General features: G+C 44.1%; 1 protein-coding gene across 1 annotated transcript in view; it reads right to left on the reverse strand.

Annotated features, from left to right (window-relative positions):
* The window catches only part of TICRR (TOPBP1 interacting checkpoint and replication regulator), a 3405639-nt gene that overhangs the window by 171871 nt on the left and 3215550 nt on the right, over positions 1-18218 (reverse strand). The gene's annotated exons all lie outside the window — the stretch shown is intronic.

Here is an 18218-nt window from a genome sequence, read left to right on the forward strand (position 1 = left end):
AAAACTGCTACAACAAAATCTCTAAATTTGCCTCTAAATCTAAAAATACCACCCATCACTGCCTAACCCTACAATCCCTGAATTGGCTTGAACTCCCAAACTACCTAGACTATCTCCAACTCACTGCTACACATAGACTCATACTTCACCCAACAAAATGTCCTGCTCTAACTAACATCCTTCCCCCCCCCTATACACCCAACAGAGCTCTCAGATCTGAAAATCAGAACTTAATTACTATCCATAAACCTAAACGTCCTGCTGGCCAACTTCTTCTATCTTTCTCACTAGGCAAAAAATGGAATTCCCTTCCCTCCACACTAAGAACCATACCAAACTCAGTAAACTTCAAAACCCAACTATTCAAACACCTGTCCACTAAATGGAAATGTACCTGCCTTCACCCAACCTAATCCAAGGGGGTTCTTGCTCTGGTTCCCAAGCTCTACAACTCTCAGTTATATTCCTATGAGCCTATCTAAGCTCTCAACAATTTCTATAGCTTCTCTCTATGCTGTCAACAAGTACTACAGCTACCCTCACACAGCCCAACCTTGTAAATAGCATTCTACTGTTGGTGTGTGTATGTAAAGCATATTTACATTTTCTTAAAAGGTTTGTATGCAAACTGTTCCCACACCTAACACATCTGTTTTCCTCAAATGAAACTGTATGATCCCTACCTTCAAGCTTAATGAAATTGTTAACTACGTAGGATACTGAATGCATTTCTGAGTAACTATTCTACAAAATATTACCTTTAATATTAACTATCAATTGTATCTAAATTGTATAATGCATCTTGAAGCTTTTCTCCCTGGGCCTCCACTGAAAATGGGTCAATTCGGCCCAGTGGACTTCCCCGGTAATCAAACTGCAAATAAGTAAAATAAATAAATAAATGTACCAGACTATGGACATATTGTCTGACAGTATTGCTATCATTCCTAGAAGGAGAGTGTCCTGAAATGCTTGCAGTGCTAAAAGTACCACACTCATCTCTAGGAAGTTTATGTGCAAGTGCGCCTCATGTTCTTGCCAGGTGCCTTGAACGTCTTCCCCAGATAATGACCCCATCTGGGAAGCTTCTATGGTCACCGTGGCATGGGGTTGAAGGGGAGTAAAGTGACGGCCCTGAGATACCAGAGGAGAATGGAGCCACCAGTGTAGGTCCTTTTTGCACGAATCGGTTATTATGATCTTGTGTGTCACTGGAATACCTAGGATTGACCATTGTGCTGAAAGTAACCAAAGAACGATTCTCATGTGGAGCCGAGCTAGAGGAATTAGAACAATTGAAGCTGCCATTTTTCCTAGAACTTGGAGAACTAGTTTGGCAGAAGCTCATTTCTTCTTGATCAACATTCTTACATAATGTCGAAGGTCATGTACTCTGTCTTGTGAAGTTTTGCTGTCATATTTGTTGTCTATTTGATCTCCTATGAAGACCAAGGACTGACATGGCTCTAGAGCAGATTTGTCATAATTTATGGTACTTCCTAGGGAGGAGCAGAGTTGTACAGTCTAGTCCCTGGTTTATAGCAGAAAACGCCGGGTCAGGGCAGTGATAAGCCAGTCATCTAGATATGGAAACGAGCGGAATCCTCTCAGTCTTAGGTAAGCCGCCAGTACTACCATACACTTGAACACTCTGGGGGGTTGTAGTGAGGCCAAAGGGCAGAGCTCAAAATTGGAAATGACTGGCTCCTAGCCAGAAGCGCAAGTACCTTCTCGATCGCCTATCCATCCGAATGTGGTACTACGCACCCTGAAGGTCTAGTGAGCACATCCAATTGTCTTTTTCCAGAAATGAAGTGTCGACTGCAGTGTCACCATGCGAAACTTGGTCTTTTTGACATATTTGTTCAAATTGTTGAGATCCAAGATGGGTCTCCAGTCCCCTGTTTTCTTTGAAACTAAAGAATCTTGAATAAGTTCCAGATCCTCTCTGGTTTGCGAGAACTTCTTGGATGACTCTTTCTTAGCAACTTTTGAATTTCTATGTTTGCTTTTTCCTTTTGACTGGGTGGAACATCTGGAACTGCCTTGTTTATGGGAATGGAGTAGGAGAAGGGAATGACATATCCCCTGGATATTATGCTTTATACCCTCTTGTCATTTATCTTTTGCCAGGGTTCTCATTGCAGAGACAATCTCCCCTCCGACTGCCTCCAGAGGTGCACAGTCGGGCACTCCTTCAGGAATGCTGAAAGGGCCTAACAAAGATTCTCTGGAGCCCTGATTTTGCGGGCCTCCCCTGCAGTGTAGGCGTTATCTTCCATTATTGTGCCCCCTCTGCCCCTGAGGGAACTTTCATCCTGTGTGGCCCGGAAAGACCTCTGAATTTCTCTGAACCACATCTTCCCACTACCTCTCTGACTCTCGGGAAAAAGTCTGGTAGGTGTGGAAAAATATACTCCAACAGCAGACAAGGTCTTGCCCTCCTGTTAACACCTGGTGAACGTTTCTTTTACTTTAGGCCCAAAAAGAGCGTTAATGAAGGAAGACTTGAAGGGCTCTGTGAAATCGCAAAGGCGCATCCAGGCCTGCCTCCTAAGAGCAATACCTGAACCTGCAGCCCTACTTACCCCATCTGCTGCATAAGATATGAGCCTCATGGAAGAATTTACAACCGAATTGAGGGTGACGAGCTGAGCATTGACTATCTGCCACTGCATCAACTACAGCTCCTTGGCGGAAGTCTGTAAGTTCCTTTAACAGGTTTCTCTGTAATCTGGTAAAATGGGTAAGGTAGTTCAGAGACTGAAAGGCAAAGGTCGCTGAAAAAAAGACACGCTTCCCATACCTATCCATGGTCCTACAATCCTTATTCTGATGATGGATAGAGGAGCTGGTCTCAGACAGCTCCTTTTTAGTGGCCACCGCCACGACCATGGCATCAACTGCTACACCTTTAGTTAAAAATGCCTTGTCTTTCGGGGCAGTAATTATTTATTTGGCCTCCTAGGAGTAGGCTCTATGGAATCTTGGGTCTCCCAAGCCTTCCAAGAGATTAGATCCATAAGCTCATCAGAAGGAGGGGTCACCCAAGAGGTCAAAGGGCAAGACCCAAAAGCCTTCAGGTAAACCGGCTCCTCAGCTGAAGGGGATCTGGACTGCCAGTCACCTCTCTGCTTTAAGATTTTGAGAATGTCTCCAAAGGAGATATCTTCAGGAGGTGACCATGGGGACCCTTCTGCATCATCAAGGTCAGTATCTGATGTGATAGACTCCTCCCGGGAGTCAAGATGATGCTTCTTGCAGGTCCTCTTCCGAGGGACCTCTTCAGTGGGGTAATCTGGGGAGGTATCAGGAGGAAGAGGAGGAGTCCCTTGCTGGACATTGAGGCCTGAGGTCAATGTGATCCTGTGGAAAGGGTAAGTGAGAGGACAAAGACACCTGTTCAGACTGGGAGGAAAATCCGATAAAGGCTGTCTCTTAGACTGAGATGGTGTCAAAATCCTCCTCATAACCTCGAATGCAGTCCACCCATGCTCCGAAGAACTCCCTGGATCCAACAAAAAAAAGTTATCAAGAGCCGAAGGGATCTTTGACGCAGGAGACAGAAGCCCCAAAGCAGAGGTAGGAGCCAAACTCACCCTCGCTGAAGCCCCCAGAGGCGGGGTCAGACCCGGAGAGATCTGAATCGGTACAGAGGACCTGACCAGAGAGTGTCGGCTCCTAGAGGTCTCCTGCTCCAACTGGAAGGAAATGCTCAGGGCAGATATCAGATCTGAGGAAGCTGAGGGTCTCGGAACTGATACAGACACAAGCTGGACGTTGGATTCTTCCGGCTTTGAAACCAAGGGACGGATCAGATGAGGAACATGTATAGAAGGGGAGGACTATGTCTGCTCTGACTCCTTTGGGTTCAGAAACAATAACAGTCTGACCATGGCCGGTGCCTGTAGCAGCCTCTGCACAACCCTATCCACATCTTCATCAGACAAACTCCTGGTGGACCAAGTAGATAGGGTAGGAGACCTAGACTGAGCCAAAAGGGGAGACAGGAGCCAAGAAGTTATTTGTTCCAATAAGGGTGAACTGCTCCGGTGTCTTAGTTCTGTAGACACCAAAGATGTTGAAGCCGAGGGTTCTAACGGCTCTGAAACAGCCTTGGATCCAGCAACAACTGTCTGCTGCGAGAGTTCTGTTGGAGCAGACAGTCTAGGATTCTTTGGCTCAGCTCAGTGAAGGATTTCGGAGCCAACAACGTACATTTCAAGGACTTCTCAGATTTTGAAGACGACTCCAGTAAGATCGCCATCAAAAAAAGGGGGTTTTTAGTAGTCCCTTCAAGATAAGTTTGTTTTTGGGCTCCATAAGTGGTCTGATTGAAGCAGTGACATATAGATCATGACTCTTGAAGATGAACTGACCCCAATGTGAATCACTAAGGGGCATTTTCTTTCCACATTTTTTTGAAACCAAGAGGTTTCCCCTCCTGTTTTTATGACATAATGACCTTAAAAACAAGGAAATACACAGGCACACACACACAAGCACACCAGGAGGGGGGAAACAGTGAAGATAGGAACAAGAAAAAGACACTTGTTTTTTTTTAAAGTCATCCTCTAACTAAAATGGATGATTAAAAAGGAAAAAGTGTGTGTGAGTGGGGGGGGGGGGGGAGATGAATGTCCTCTAACTTAAATGGACATAAGTTATGCACCCTCTAACTTAAATGGGTGATAACAGGAAAGGGACTGACACACACACTAAAAAAAGGAGACAGAAAATAGGGTAAGTAAGGAACTTTACAATGAATAATAGACTGAAACTAACAAACAGTAAAACTAGCTATAACAAATAGAAACAATAAAAATATGAGAGTAAAATATAGAAAGCACTTGGCCCAGAACTAGCTTTGGAAACACCTCCACTGTGTGGCAAACAAGATCTGAGGTAGCTAGGGAGTTGCATTATGGGTAGGGAAAAATGGCCACAAGCTTAGCTGAAGGCCTCAAGTTTTTGCAATGGTCAAGATGGATCGGATCCAACCCACCAGAGAGAATAAGGGCGAGACTGACATCACATCTAATATTATGGATACAGTTTAAGAGAATTTGGGGAGAAATAATTAACTTTCAGAAGGGATTATATATGCATGGGGACTGGAATCTGATTTGTAATAGTAAGAATGTATCGGGGAAACTAGAAGGAAAAATGTAACAAGAGGGTACATTTCTAAAGAACTATACGAGAATATATAAAATGGGAGATGTGACTCTACTAGCAGGAACTTAGGCGGGACTTGCATATTTAAACAAGGTACAATAACTAGTCTAGACTGAACAGAAATTTAATTTCATAGCAGGAAGGATTTTATCTGAAAGCTGTGAACCATACGAAATTATTATTTTAGATCATGCCCCAATACAGGAATACAGACAGAGATAAAGTTGCAGAGCAATGAAGTAAAAAAATAGACATTGGTGTTTTCGCACTTATCTTTTAAAAAGATGGGAATTTAAGGAATGGGTAGTGGAAATGACTAGGGAGATATTACGGAAGCTAGACATTCCTTCAGAAGAGACAGATAGGGTGTGGGATAAGATGAAAATGGAGTAAATACAGAGAAAGCGACACAAGGGAAAAAATAGTAGGAATTACTTTGAGAAGAAACCTTTTCTTTGGGCTTGTGTTGGAACTGGTTTTACAGATCCTTGGACAGCAGTTCCTGAATCAAGAGGGAATTAGGTGAAGTTGATTTGTTGTAGTAGAAGAAATTCCCCTAGGAGAGGGAAGCTCTTTCCAAGACATTCTGTAAGTGCTTTGCATGACAGACAAGACCCGTTTGTCTGAAGTAATGCATTCCTAGACTGGGAGAGAGACTGGCCTTTTGGGAAAGAGGGACATGTGGACCAAGGGGGAGGATGGAAGCAGATGATAGTTAGAAGGAAGTTTCACCAGAAAAGAAGCATTCCCAGGCTGACAATTCCACTGAGGTTTTCTTGAAATCTTTTCCTTGCAAGTTTCTTACCCTTTTTGAGGGAGCTTTTATTCCTGATGAACAAAAGTAGTGGACTTGGATAGATTGCTCCTTTGATGTCTACTGACTACTGTAAGAAAAATCTGCTTAAAGTCTTACACGACTGTAGTTTTCCTGCAGAGCTTTAAAAAGTTCAGTAGAAGGAGGGTCAAAAAGGAGGACCCTCTAAAGAGAGGAGCCCAAAAGCCTGATCTTTTGGGAGGGAATGAAGGTGAAGCCAATCAAACCTGCAGATAGCTGAACTAGTGGCCAAAGCCCTGAAGGAAGCATCTTGTAGCACAACAGCTGCATTTAACGGAGTGCCTAGCTACTTAGGCTCATTACTGAGTACAGACACAGCCTGAGATTTATATTCCAAGTCCTCAAAATCAGCCAGAGATTTATTCAGGCTTTTCCTAAAATGAATAAGTACTGAGTGATTTCTGTTTGGTGGTCTAGAACTCTAAATGCCAGGGTGTTAGATGTATACACTTTTTTGGCTAATTCTGTCTATGGCCCTGCTGTACCTATCAAATGGCAACACATGGGAACATATGTATATACTAGGCTGACCACAAGGGCCTTTACAACCCTAGCCATAATTCTTAATATATCCCATAAGTTTCCCTAGATTTTTATGGATTACATGCAATGCACAATGTGAGCGGTCAAGCATTTTTAGGTCTGCTCTGTCACCTATAGACACTGGAGCCAGGCTGGAAGAAGAAATTTCCCATTTCCCATTCACTGGTCCATGATATACTTGAATAGAATGTTTCACCTGGATAGGAAGTTTGTTTCAGAAAGTACAGTTTTGTACCTGCTTAGTTTTTGTTCGTTTTCACAGTTTTGTACCTACCATAAATGTAGATGTTCGAGTGGTTATGCTGCTGCAGTCATCACACTTTGGTTATCCTGCCGTCAGGCGGTCCCGCAGTCGGCCTGAATTCCAAAGCCTTGGTCCGGCGTCGGTTGTCGTTGCTTCTTCCCTGACGTCAGTGCGGCAGGGTTATGAAAGAGGCAGCCGACACCATTTTCTTCAGTTTTTCTTGCCCCAGATGTCAGGTGCCCCAAACTAAGAAGGCAAAATAAGAAGCTTGCAAAACATACCTTAGTGAAAAGCAATGGTACTAGTTGTAAGCAAATACACCATATAGACATGCATCCCAAAGATTGAAGTACATGGAGGAATAAGAAAAGCCTTGTTAGGTAGAGGGGATGGAGGGAGGGTAATCTGGACTGCAGCAGCATAACCACTCGAACATCTACATTTATGGTAAGTACAAAACTGTGCTATGTTCATCGTGCTATGCTGCTGCAGTCATCACACTTGGGTAGAGTCCCAAAGCTATGGTTGGGTGGTAGGAGCTAAACTGGGTTAGGTGCAGCTAAGATGCCCTGCAGAACTGCAGTGGCAAACCCAGCTCTGGTTTTTTAGTACAGAGGAAGGTGGTAATGCTTGGTGAAGGTGTGCACTGAACTCCAGGTAGCTGCCTCCAGAATGTCCTTTGTTGGGACTCCTCGGAGGAAGGCTGCTGAGGTTGCTGTAGCCCTAGTGGAGTGAAACCTAATACTAGCAGGCACTGCTTTCCCGTGGTGTGAGTAGCAAAAGCGGATGCAATGTGCTATCCATTTGGAGATGGTCTGTTTTGAAATAGCCTTTCCTTCTGAGCCTGGTGCATAGGATGCAAGGAGTTGGTCAGATTTTCTGAAGGCCTTTGTCCTGTCCAAGTAGTAACATAACTGTCTGTGAATGTCCAAAGAGTGAAGGAGTCTTTCTCCTTTATTCTGTGGGTTTGGATAAAAGGTGGGCAAGTGTATGGTCTGATTGAGAGCCACACTGGATACTACCTTTGGCATGAAGGAAGGGTTGGTGCGTAAAGATACTCTGTCCTGATGGAAAATGATGAAGGGTTCCACTGCCATAAGTGCCTGCAGTTCTGAGACTCTGCGTACTGAGGTGATAGCCAGCAGCAGGGCAGTCTTCCATGACAAGTATTGAAGCTCTGCTGAAAAGGCTGGTTCGAAAGGAGGAAGTGTTAACTTTTCCAGAACAAAATTTAGGTCCCAAGTTGGAGTAGGTGGTTTTCTGGGGGGTCTTATATTTTTTTGCCCCTCTGAGAAACTGCCTTAGCAAAGGATGAGAGAAAATGGGAGGAACCGTATCATATTGAGCAGAAATGGCTGAAGCATGGATGTTTATGGATGAGAAAGAAAGGCCTTTGTGTAGCATCTCAGTTAGATATTGGAGTATGTGCGGAATATTTGGGATGCCAGGATTTAGGCTTCTGGCCTGGTTCCATACACAAAATCTTTTCCATTTGTCTGAGTAAGTTTTTCTAGTGCTGGGCCTCCTGGCCTCCAAAATGATATTCTGGACGTCCTTTGAGAGAAGTGTTGTTTGATAATTTAAGGTATTTTCCATGCAGCTAGATTTAAGGTCCTTAGCTGACTGTGAAGAATCTGAGAGTTTTGTTGGGTTAACAGCAGAGGGAATTGAGGTAAGATCCATGGAGGGCTGTGAGTCAAGTTTCGTAGTAGTGGGTACCAGTGTTGACGTGGCCAGTCCGGGGCAATGAGGATCATCTGTGGTCTCTCTGATCTGGTTTTCAGTAATACTTGGGTGAGTAGAGGCAGAGGTGGGAAGGCGTAGACTGACAATGCTGTCCAACTGAATGACAGGGCATCCACTTTCCAGGCCAGGGGATGGTAAGTCCTTGTGAAAATTTTTGTAGCTGGCAATTGTTGATTGAGGCAAACAGATCTACGTCTGGTGCTCCCCACCTTTGAGTTATCATTGAGAATATTTGTGGTTGTAGTCTCCACTCGTGAGGGTCTGTCAAATTTCTGCTTAATTTGTCTGCCAAAATGTTTTCTTTTCCTGGCAGGAATTGTGCTTGCAGTTGTACTTGGTAAGTTAATGCTGTATTCCACAAGTCCATTGCCTGTCTGCATAGTGGGTAGGAGTGCGTCCCTCCTTGTTTGTTTATGTACCACATAACTGTGGTGTTGTCCGTCCTTATCAGAAGTTGTCCTGGATGCAAAAGGTCCTTGAAGGCTGATAGTGCATTTTTTACAGCTAGCATCTCCTTTTGATTGATGTGTAGTTGCCTTTGGTTTGCAGACCATTTGCCCTGTATGCATTGTCCTGCCATGTGTGCGCACCAGGCGTAGTCTGATGAATCTGTTGTCAAGGTTTGGCTTGGTGGAGGTGAGACAAAAGGAAGGCCCTTGTTTGCTTGGCATGCTTGAGCCCACCATAGAAATTATTTTTGAAGGCAGGGAATGAGAGTTGTAGTTGCTTCAAGGCTGTGTCTGTGTTGGGACCATACGCTTTTTAGGTACCATTGTAGTTTTCTCATATGCAGCCTTGCATATGCAATTAGTTGAATGCAGGATGCCATGTACCCCAATGCCTGCAGGAATTTCCTTGCAGTGAGCTGGGTAGAAGTTGCCATATTTCTGAAGTACTGAGCCAGTTTTTGCTTGTCTGGCGTGAGGTAAGCCATCTGGGCCATTGTATTCAAGCTGGCACCCAAGAAAATTATTTCTTGTGAGGGTATTAGTTTTGACTTCTTTTTATTTACTGTGTACCCTAGGCAACTTAGCAACTTTGTTACAAATGCCAGATGCTGTAGTAGGATGTCTTTACTGTCCACTTGGATCAGGCAGTCATCCAGATATGGATAAATTTGTATTCCTCGCTGTCTGCAGTATGCAATTACTGATGCCAGGCATTTCGTGAATACTCTGGGTGCAGTAGAGAAACCAAAGGGCAATGCAGAGAATTGATAATGTGTTGTGCCTGCCAAAAATCTGAAGTATCTTCTGCAATCTTGTCTGATAGGGACATGCATGTATGCCTCTTGGAGGTCCAACGTTACCAGCCAAGACTCCGTGCGCCCAGCATGGGAAGAAGCTGCTGTAGTGTGAGCATTTTGAATTTGGAAATGTCCAGGTACGTGTTTAGAATTGAAAGATCTAAGATGGGTCTCCAGGCTTTGTCCTTTCTTGGTACTAGAAACAGTCTTGAGTAAAATCCTTGACCTTGCTCTTTTGCAGGTACCTTTTGAATTGCTTTCATGTTCATGAGAGCTGAAATTTGCTTTTGTGCCTCTGCCCATTGGTTTGTTGGCAGATTTGGCATGCCTCTCATCCATGGTAAAGTGTGAAAATGAAATCTGTAGCCTCGGGTAATATCCAGAACCCATTTGCCCTTTGTTATGATGTGCCAATTTTGTGGGAAAAGAGCCAGTTTTCCTCCTAGAGGTGCTGCCTGGGCAATTTTGCTTGGCAGGCGAAGAGGAAAGTCATTGAGTTTGTTTTCTGAAGGGTTGAGATCTGTCGTCTCCCCCGCTTTGAGTTGTTGTTTGCCATTGTCTAAGCCTGAAGGTACGCTGTGCCTGGCCTCTTGCCGCTAGGGCGTCTGTACCTGCCCCTTTGGGGTCTGTCTGAAGCAGGAAAGGACCAGTTTTTTCATGGCCAGTTTCTGCTGAAGCGAGGAGGTTGTAACTGTAAAAAATCTTTAACTGTTTGCATTGATTCTGCCTTTTCTTCCATCTTCTTTAAAACTTCCTCTGCTTTGACACCAAATAACGCATCCTTTTGCAGTAGAGCATCCAGTAACTTTGCTTTGACATGTTCTGGTAAGGTCTGCTCTTTTAGCCAAGCATGTCTACATATTACAGACCCTGTGACTGCTGCTCTACATGAGGCCTCCAAAGAATCAAAACCACACTGCAAGGTATGTTTTCCCACTTGTTCTGCTGCATGCAACAAATCTTGCATCCCTTTGAAATCTAGTTGATCTGTTTGAGGGATCATTTTCTGTTTTAACTGAGTAAGCAAGTACTGCTGGTATTTAATCATGTGGAATTGGCAGTTTAATGCCCTCATGGCCAAAGTGGCAGAGGTATACACTTTTTCCCCCATCTTTCTAATGCCCTGGAATCTCTTTCCGCAGGTAGTGGATTCTTAGCAGTGGAGGCCTTAACCCCTTTGGGACCCTGGGAAATGGTTTCTGGATCTGCAGCAGGGCTTTTATATAAAAACTTGTGAGAGTCAGGGACTCGATAGTATCTGTCTGGTTTAGGTGGTGCTGGAGGTAAGGAATCTGGATTTAGACTGGATTCAGTGTAGACATCATCCAGAATGTCCAAAACAGGAGGAATGGCTAGGGGTCTATGCTGAGGCAAAAGAAGAAACTCATGGGGTCTTTTCTTGGAGTCAGAGTAATCTTGTCCTTCCCAGTGGAAATGCTCTCTGATGGTGTGCAGGGTTTCCCCAAAAGAGAAGTCTTCAGGGGGTGAAACAGAGGGAATAGACTCCTCAGCATCTGAGTCTTCATAGAGAGGGAAGGGGTAATCCTGTTCTTCAGAGTCCGATGAGGAAATGGATTCCTGATCAGAAGGAGGTAAATCTTCCTCCAGTCTAGGCCTTTTGTCAGGAGGGGGCTGGGAACCTCTGATAAGGGTAATCATGTCCTCCGCCATTTTGAGCATCTATTTTTTTAGGCATAGGAGCCCGTATGGGAGTCTGTGGACCCAGTTTCTTAACCTTTGGAAGCTTAGCGTAGGACTTAATGGAAAGTGTCGTTGGTTTAAAGACGCCTTCTGTAACCGAAGGCCTGTCCATAGTCTCCGGATCGCCGCCAAGGCTGACGTCCGCAAGTTGAGGAGGAATCGGTTCCAGTGGCCCAGTAGATTCTGACTGAGAAGTAGCCGTATTTTCTAAATCTGCGGTAGTCAGGGGCTGCGTAGGCGCATCACTGAATACCAAAGATCCGGCGGCAGGCCTAACCGAGACCTCGGTATCTGGCCTAGGTCTAGGCTGCCGGTCTTTGTCCTTGCAGTTTTTTAAACATAGCGGTAGTCGGAGGTTCCAACGACATAATGTAGTTGAATTTTCTACCAAAATAATGTTGGGCGGTATCAGCCCGACGCTTAATAGTGCGTTTATTGAACCTAGCGCAAAACCAACAACCAGAAACTTTGTGGTCTGGGCCTAGGCAAGGAATACAATAAGAATGAAAATCCTTATGAGGTATTTGCTTCCCACAAGAAATACAATTATTAACTTTGTCTGACATAGGTCTGAGGCAAGAAAAGTTTCCCCAACAGGGTACTTAACTTTATAGAAGACTTCGGTTGAAATTCTGTTCGAAAATCTCAGGAGCTGGCCGACCGGCACTTGCGAACTGCTTCTGGCACCACACGGCAAAACTGAAGAAAATGGTGTCGGCTGCCTCTTTTATACCCCTGCCGCACTGACGTCAGGGAAGAAGCGAGGACAACCAACGCCGGACCAAGCCTTTGGAATTCAGGCCGACTGCGGGACCGCCTGATGGCAGGATAACCCAAGTGTGATGACTGCAGCAGCATAGCACGATGAACATCAGGGGTATTCCCTGGGACATATACCAGTCCCTCCTGCAAGTCCTATTCATGTTGCAAGCATGGTTCAAGTCTCTAGATCAGGTTGTTCTGATATGTGTTTTGTGGATATGCAAAAATCCATCAGAGTGGGAATCATGAATGCCTTCTACACCAGGCATAGATCTCCCCACGACCACCTGCAGGATACAGAGTACTGGGAAAGGGCTTTGAGGCAATCCACATAGGACATGTTTAAGCCCTCTATTCTTTTTGTGAGGAACCTCTGTGGACGTTCCAGTTGTTGCATATGCCTGCATACATGAAGGGGGTGCTGTACTCCAGTATGGGTATGATGATGGCTGAATACAGCAAATGACTTCTTGGACGTGGATGCCATACCCTAACTGATAAGTTGAGCAACATAGAATGATTTCCTTACAATCTTAGACATGTGTTGGTCAAAAGTCACGTGACTGTCTACGTACTTCCCCAAATCCCTAACTACTGGGGTACGTTATCAATAAATTAGTTTCATGGGATAGCAGATCAAAGGGTAGTATTACCGATTTCCTGGCACTGGTTTTTAAACTGTGGTTCTGGCACCAGTTATTTGTCTGTGTTAGCTCTTCCAGGAGTACATTATAGTATTGGGGGATTCTGTGACAGTTTCTAGTTTGCAACTGGCAACAAACCTAGTCAGCCAAAGGCCTTTGACATTGGCCTTGACCTCCGAGAAGTAGATGTCAAAATGAAACGGAGCCAGCAGAGAATGCTGGGGGATTCTGCTAGTGACCAGCCTCTTAGTGGCGGTGGACTCCTCTATCCTACCATCCTGGATTCTGACAGTCAACTCGCTACCTAGCATGTAAACACAGGGGTTTATGCCTAATTCCATGACTTTGTTTACAGTTCCCGAATGTGGTACTACATAAAATGCCTTACCCAGGTCAAGGTAGGTAGGATGCACTGTTCTGCCCTCATCCACTGCCTTGGTGACCTTCTCAAAGTAATTCACCAAGCTGTGTAGGCATGATCTTCCCTCAGGGGAAAAAACAAACTGGGTTGGATCCAGTGTCTGAATGTTTCCTATGTCATAGTTTATCATTTCCGTGATCATTCTTTCAATGGCGTTACACAGGAGACTACCCAGACTAATGGGTCTGCAGATTCTGGGATATGCAGAAGGCTAGTCCTAGTGAAGAGGGATGACCGTTGCAGTTCTTCATTCGCATGGCACAAAGCCCAACTGGAGGCTTAGGTTTAATGGTGGCTCCAGTGCTCCTGACAGGTCATGTTTCATGTTACCTAGGAGGCATTTTGTAACATTACTGGTGCCCATTGATACAATGTTCTTCACCATGGAAAGTGCATTTAGGACCTGCTCCTTAGTGATAGCTTTCTGCGGGAGGGGGATGGTGTTATGCTAGATGGTATTTCCTGAGGGGAGGCAGGTGGGACAGAGTGGGGAAAACTGAAGCTAAATTTAATAACCAATATATTTGCTATATCTTCTAGCTCTGTGTAGGTGGCTCAATTTATAATTAGTTCAGCATATTTTTGTGTACTGCCTTTGAGGTTGCAGACGTAGCTAAAGGAAGCTTTATTGTTGTTCTTGGCTTGGGAAGCTATTTTTACCTAAAACTTTGCTTTGTTAAACTTGATTTGCTTTCCAAGTGGTTTGCTTATATTGATGAGTGTTTGTGTTCTGTTGGGACTTGCATTTCCTAACTTTTGCCATGACTTTATTCCTTTTGTAGTACAACCTATTTATGTTTGGATTCCACCAGCTGTCTCAATGCATCTTTTAATGTGATTGTATAGAGATTCTGTGAATTGGATGCAGGGATGAGTCTGGGGGGGTTTATCTGTATAGAGCAAGCAAAAAATGCAGGGTTTGCTACCAAATTTCTTTAGCGGAATTTCATGTCCTCGGGCACCTTGCAGAACCTAATTGATTACTTATGTGCCGGTGACTGAGTCTGGGTTAGAAGATGGAGAAACAAAAGCATTCAAAAAGGCTTTAAAGACAGGAGGCACAACTGAAGGCTTAGGAGCCCATACTTCCAATAATTGATGGTACCTTTTCTGTACATCCGAGATCTGTTTAGTGACCCATTCAAACTGTTACACCATCCTGGGGATAGTTTCCTCAAAGGAAATGTCTTCCATTGGGAAATCTGGTAACAATGTATCCTCATCTGTGGCCAGTTGTCCTACGAAGAGTATTTGGGAGGAAGACGTCAGTGAGTCCTCATCTTAAATAGGATATCTCCTCTTTTGAAGAGAATTTACACTTTGTCTTCAAAGGAGGAGGAGCAAGTGATGGTGTGTAGAGGGGAGGAGACTTCAGATATAAGATGGCTTCATACAAAGCCTTGAAAAACAATCCAGCCATTCTCTCTCATGGAATGTACACTGAGGAGAGATGTGTTTAGTTTTTCCTGCTTCTTCTTCTTCTTCATAGGGCCGTCCACTCTAACGAAGTGCAGTGGTGCAGAATCTTGTTGTTCCTTGACAAAAAAGCCAGGTACCTCTTATCAAACTATGATTGGAAGTATGCCCTGCAGGGTTCTCTGAAATAATCACTCTGGGTTCCACCATCTCTTCAGTAGTAGTAGTAGCAAATTCAGTTTCATTGGATGTGTGATCAAGAGACAGCACAAGGCCTCTGGCAGGATCGCTGCAGCATGAGTTTCAGCAGAGCTCACACTTACCACGGATTCTTGTTGGATCTGGTTTCAGTTTTTTGAATGTTCCGGGTGTGAATGGGACGTCTGAGGCCAAGGCTTCCACCATTTTGCTAAGTACAAGGCTCTTGAAATAGTGCATCTCCAAATATGTACTTAGGGAAGCTAACCTGGTTCTAGGGACAAATGACTGACAAATTTTACAGCTACGATAATCATGCTTGACTTCTATGGAAAACAGAGTGGAGGTCTTTATAAGAAATCTGCCTTCCATAGTCACTGTTCTCTCCCTCGCGTAGCTGACATAAAAACATGAAAAAAGGAAGAAAGAGAAGGTTTGCCAATGGGGCACTTACCTAATCAAGCCTTGGTAGGGATAAAAGCACAACAATGTTGTATTTAGACCAGTGTTAGCAAAGGTTCTGTGTTCAGACAGGTAGCAATACAGTCTGAGGATCCTACAATCACATGTCCATGTTATGAAACCCTACGCCTGTGGGCTGAGGTCATACGGCAGACATACAGAGGATCAATAAGTTTACTTGGTTCTGCCACCCTGGCCGGATGTCAGGTCACCCTTTGCAGGATAACCTGCAAGTATTGGACTGCTGCAACAGTGATCTAAGATCATCATCAAAAGTCATTTGGCTTTTCCCGGTTAGGGGTCACCACAGTAGATCACTGGTCCGCTCTTGACTGGCGGTGGATTTTTACAGTGTTGAGTTGCCAGCTCGGCGCCCAGCCTTCACAGAAGGCACACACACATGCATCTATCTGGATGTCTTTAAAGTTCAAGACCACAGGAAGGACATGCAGACTCCGCACAGAAGGTGCTCCAGACGAGAATTGAACCAGAGAACCTCTTGCTGTGAGGCAACAATGCTAACCACTGCACCATCGCGACTGATACGATCTAAGAGCATCACTAGGCCTATTTCTGGGTACCCCACATCCTGGATAAAACCAGAGGGCCATCACTGGGAAGCATCCATTCATGGCAGTCGACCTGGCCTGCTGCCAGAACATTTGTAGTCTGCATTCCCTCTTTATAAAGAGTTATTAATGCCTCCACAGCTACTCACCATGCATGCAAAGCTAGTCTACATAGCAGGTATGAATGCGTGTCTACTTGTTTATATACCACATGACTGTAGTATTTTATGTCCTTACCTTGAGAACACCTTCCTTTAATGACATATTTCCAAGCTTCAGTACTCTTGCTGTTTTCTCAGTCTGCTGTCCTTCCTTTCTTTTGCCTGGATGGATTCTCTCACTCTTTTTGAGTATTCCTGGACTCCATTCTGCTTCTGCATCATTTTCCTCAAAAAAGAAAAAAATAGGAAGGGTTTTACTGGCATCCTCTTGTACACTCCTTGTTGGTTGCGCTCCTCTTGGCTTTATTCTGCTTCTCTTCAGAATCCTCTTGGCATGATATTCCATTCCTACCTTGCAGATCCTCCACATCTGCTTCCATCCCCATATACATTTCAGTCCTGTAGGGTAAAAGATACTGAGGAAAGCCACATACTGGAACTTAAAACTTAACCCCCTTTTGCTTGCACATTTTAAATGAAGGCAAAAATGTAGTCTGTTTTTGCCATGCAGCCACCAAATAATCATTTCCAATAAATACCCATTTCTTCTCCATCTGATGATGTGACCCTTTTCTCAGCTTGGACAGGACCCTTTTCTTTGGGTCTATATTAGATGAATTAAAGTTCATCTTAGCGAACGCTCACATGAGCGAATATCCAGGTACTCGAAACTGCAATTGTGGGGGGCTGTACCCCCCCTAAATATATATTCTAACTCAGAGATTGCACTACAGTGAGGAAAGAGCAAATATTCCCATCTTCACTGTACCGCAATCTCGCAATTGCGGTTTCGAGTTCCGCAATATTTGCTCATGTGAGCATTCGCTAAGATGAACTTTCATCTAATATAAACCAGTTTCTTTATATCACATGACTTAAACTTAACCATTATTGGTCTCAAGGCTAATCTCATCAGTACCCCCAGCTGACAGTAAACTGCAAATTGTCGGTCCTTGTTCGGTCTTCCAGCTGTCACCTTCGTCCTCATGTCATCCTTCATACATTCCAGATCCACTACTTTCTCCTTGAGAACCACATTTTCCTTTTGATGTGCAGTAATATCAGCATGTTCTGAGAGAGTTTTCTCAAATTCCTCCACCTTCTTACTGTTTTTTGATGCTATCTTCTAAAGCTTCCACTAATCTTAAGAGATCTCTGTATAAATCTGATTTACTTTTTCTTCCACTGATGTTTTGGCTGATCCTTCCAGCTACTTCAGCTCTGCCTTTAGGTCTCCTACTGCTGCCATGTGGCCTGCCTCATTCTCCCAGAGTTCCGTCAATTCTACTGTTTTATTTACTTGTTTCTTCCTCATTCCTGCTTTCCCCCCCACTGGCTGACATATAACATCATGAATGTTTTAAAAATCATGGAATACATGGAGATTTTCCAGCTTTTGAACCGGTTTCTTGCTTCTCGGGCAGAAGCACAGTTTTAAGCAACTCTGCTGTTTCCCACCTTACTGAAAAGTTGGGTGCTGTGGAGATTTATTTTGAATTTTGTTACTTTGAAACAAGATAGATCTAGCATAGATCCTACACTCTTTTTCCCTTGGAAAAAGGAACAGCCTTGAGGAGAACCCTTGTCCTTTCTTTTCAGTTATGATATTCTCTACGTCCCCGATAAAAAAATGGCAAAGGTGATGCCAAATTTGATAGATATGGATCAAGGTGGTTTTGTGGAGGTGAGGCAAACATTTATCAGCATTAACAACAAAGCACTGATGGTCCAGAGGAAGGCAGAATGTACGAAAATACCACTGCTGTTGGTGGGTATTGATGCAGAGAAAGCATTTGACAGAATATACAGGGAGTTTATGAGCAGTGCAATGGAAGCATTTGAATTCCCTGATAAAATTATAAAGCTGATTAGGAGGATATATGAGGGATAAGAGGCAAAATTTAAAGTGGGTGGGTTCCCCTCTGATAATTTCTGTTGGAGCTTAGTAACCAGGCAGAACTCTTTCCCCTTTGTTATCTGCATTATATTTAGAACCACTGGCAAAAAATAAGGGACTCAGAAATTCAAGGATGCAATTGGTAAAGTAGTCAAGAAAAGCTGGCTCTATTTGCAGATATTACTTATCTGATAA

Source organism: Protopterus annectens, chromosome 7.part0 (genome assembly GCF_019279795.1).
Source record: "Protopterus annectens isolate FY-2018-M chromosome 7.part0, PAN1.0, whole genome shotgun sequence".
Taxonomy (NCBI): Eukaryota; Metazoa; Chordata; order Ceratodontiformes; family Protopteridae; genus Protopterus; species Protopterus annectens.